The following is a 3,817-nucleotide window of genomic DNA, read 5'->3' as shown; positions in this document are numbered from 1 at the left end:
TTAGAACTGTTTCTACACTTCAAGTTGAGTGACTGTTGACTATACAGGGTATGAAGAAGCATAATATTAATGAGTCTTATGTTTGCTTTGAGTAATAAATACAAATGAGATAGCATACAAATTCAGTAGTCTGAAATAACATGTTGCTATTTCAAATCATCTGCCATGCACTATTGACTTAGTATTTTCCAATTCTGTGATAATAAAAGGTAAGAGTAGGAATGAACTGCCTGTACTTTGCTAGTGGCTCACATTTTCTGTGATGGTCTGACTTCAGACATCCTGGTAATACTATGTAAAAGACTCTCTGTATGAAACAGAAATCATTATTAGGAATGTTAGTAGTTATTTTATTTTTAAGTTATGATGAATTATTTTTAAAATTTTATCTAAAATTGGGGATTTATTTATGGCAGACACATTAGATGTACAATAGGTAAAATAAGTAGGTGATCTTCAAGTATGCAGAGTTGAAAGATGTTGCCCTGGAGACTAAAGATGGCATCTAACAAATGCTGAACATTTGCTGCACTTTCTAGGAGTTCATCTGGCTTAGAAGCCATGTGATATTTTATAATTAGTTGAGAATTGTTTTGTGTGATTCTTGGTGATGAACTATTAAGAGGAAGGATAAATACTACATAAAAGCTTATACACCGATACATTTTTGCATGTGTATCTGTTGCTGTAGTTTTTTTTGGAAAAACCTTTATTATCTTTAGCAGTACAAAAATGATTTTCTAAATGAAATACAGCACAGAAGAAAGTGTCTAGTGATAATTTTAATAAGAGTTTACGGAGCTATCTTGGGGCAAATAGTCGTCTATACTTATTTGCCCTTGAGATTTAGAAAAAAATCATGTCTGTAGTGTTCTTAATAAGGAACTAATTTAACTGAGTTCAAGTTATCTGTGAACAAATGGATTAACAAGCACCTTATTAAAATTTTAATTTACATTCATTTATCATATTTAATAGGATCAACTTTGTCATTTCAGGGAGGGGAACATTAAATTTCAAGAATGACTTTGGATATGATTAATTTCAAATATTTTTATTGTTGGTTTTCTTGGGAACCATAATTAAGGACTCTGTGTGGCATGGAAAGTATAACACACATAACAGGAAATTTTGTTCTTAAAGACCATTTAATTACCCAACTAGTTAAAAGTATTTATGTTTGTATAGATTTTGAATTTTCTTTCTACTTTAAGAATGACTAATGAAGATAATTTGAGACTTCTTATTCTTTCAGAATATAGCTTGAGAGTTACCTGTTTTTGTTTCTGCAAAACTTGTCTGGATATCGGTTGATAATATTTTGACTTGTGCTCTTATTACACTTCTTTTTCCCTTTGTGTTTTAAGTACTTCTGCTATTTGTATATGACAGTATTCTTATTGTTCTTGTTAGAGTTTGATACTTTTTTGGTTAAGTGCACTATGATAATTAGAACATATCTATAAATCAAGAAAATTATTCTGTGTATATTTTTGCTATATTACTAATGATCAAAGGATTGAAGAAGAAAATATTATAGACATAAATGTTAAATTTAACAGAGATAAAGGATGACTTGGAAATATTATGTGTATTAAATCCTCTTACACGAAGTCCTGCTCCTAAAGTATGTAATTTGATATTACTTGCTTAGGATTGAAGGGATATTCTTAACTTTCACTTTTTGATGTGTTATTAAAATTGACTTCAAATACAATGTTTGAACTCTGATGGTTCTTGCAAAATAATTGATGACTTTGATCTATTTTATGTCAATCATAAGAACTTGATGTACTTAAAGGAACAAGTTTAATCCCATTCTAGATTTCTGAATAAGGCCAAAACTATGTATATACTTAAAGGTCTATATTCCATTTTCAGAATTAGTATCCTGTCAAGATAGTTTTCAGATTATAGCATTAAAATAGTAAAAAGTAACATTTCCTTAAAATGAGACAAGTGATCTAATTTTAATGAAAGCTACTGGTAATGTCAGGCACCCAGATATAGTTTATAATGCCTAGTAATTACAGCAATCTTTCTTCTCTTTTACTAATTATTTCAAGAGAAAGAAGTAAAAGCTTTAAGAATGGGCACAAAAGGCAGCTATATTGAATCTTTTTTGTAAAGCAAATAGCTTTCAAATCATTGCATTAGCTGTCATCAGAGTACAAAAAGAATTAATCAAAAATGACATCAAATTTAAGGGCCTGCCAAAACCTCATGAGAAAAATAATCCCATCACAAAAAGAAAGAAACTGAAGGTACTATCCTTGATTTTTTAAAGGGATTTCACTTTTTCCCTTGAAGAATCACATTTGTGCTATAAAGGGTTATATGTAAGAGTAATGCTTAAATTTTCTGAAGTTAATAGAAATGAGAAGCAAGTAATCTGTCTAATGTGCTAATTAATATACTTCTGAATATTTTATAGTGAAATCATGACTTTATTTTTTTGGATTACTGTTAGCATTTTTTGAACTTGACCGTATTTTATTATGAGATTTGAGATTGTTAGAATAATGTATAGAATTATATAGAATCATAGGAGACAACTATGACATGTATTACTTGAAAATTAAAAGGGAGGTAAGACACCACATGCCACACCAGCTGTAGCCCCAGGAGTGATGTGCCAGCCACCGAGTCTGGGTGTGGTGGCATAATCCCAGCATGGTAGAGGCTAACAAAAGGAGGATCACTATGAGTCCAAGCTGCATAGTGAGATCCTGTACCAAATATGTAAAAAATAAAAATAAATCAATAAAATAAAAGGAAGATAAGAGTTGGTGAGACATAAGAGAAAGCATACTTTTGTGAATCTAAATGTAAATATTTAAATGTAATTTAATAAACTTTATTGCACTATCCTTTAGGTACTTACTAAAATAATAATCTGTGTTTACTGGAGATAGAAAATGAATAGTTGTACAAGTTTCTTGAGACAGAAGGGGTGACTGGGGTTAAGAGCAAGGGTGTTGCCTACTGTCTTGGAACTGAAGGTGGCCTACCACAGAGACTTCTCTAAAGTGTTTTTGAGACAATGAAGAGATAGCCCTTAACATATACACATATACTGTCACATATATAACTGAGGTCTAGGAAACTCAGTATAATAGGCTCAGCAATTATCATCACCTGCAATTTACTGTTGCTTTTGCGCATTATCCTTATAAAAGTATGAACAAAGTTAGAGACTAGTTCATCCTCTGAAGCTGAAAACAAACTTAGCATTTATTTTACTTGATAGATATATCAATGATAATTACATTTGAAGTACCAATTCTGTGATATATTTCTCCTATGTATTTTCTTTTTTAAAATATTTAAGACCTTTAATAGCAGGTGCTTGCAGTTTGTTGACTTTTTTGACAAAATCAAGTTGTAAATTTTTATTACAGAGAGACGACCAGGCCCTCGGGATCCTGAATAGATCCAGAGTGCAGGACCAGCATGGAACCCTTCAGAAGAACTCCCTGCAAAGAGGCTATAGGCAAGACCCACCCAGCTGATTCAGGAGCAGAACATCTTGCCAGAGAGACACAAAGGGTTCAACACTAATGGCTGCAGCAGAAAGAAGTGGAGCATAGCAGCCAGATCCAAGCAACACCCAACTGGAGGAATCTGAACTTCGTAGATCCAGACCTGGTGCTAAGGCAATAACTCTATCCAATCTCTCCAACAAAGGTCAGAAGACAGTGGTATACAAAATGACAAAGAGAAGGAACAAAATGCAGTCTCAGACCGCGAGTCCACCCAGTACAACTGCAGAAGACATTAACACTGAGGAAACTGGAAATCACATGCTAGATATCTC

This window comes from Octodon degus, unplaced genomic scaffold (assembly GCF_000260255.1).
Source record: "Octodon degus isolate 3935 unplaced genomic scaffold, OctDeg1.0 scaffold00252, whole genome shotgun sequence".
In the NCBI taxonomy this organism is placed as follows: domain Eukaryota; kingdom Metazoa; phylum Chordata; class Mammalia; order Rodentia; family Octodontidae; genus Octodon; species Octodon degus.
The sequence above is the reverse complement of the archived record's forward strand: the minus strand, read 5'-3'. Positions refer to the sequence as shown.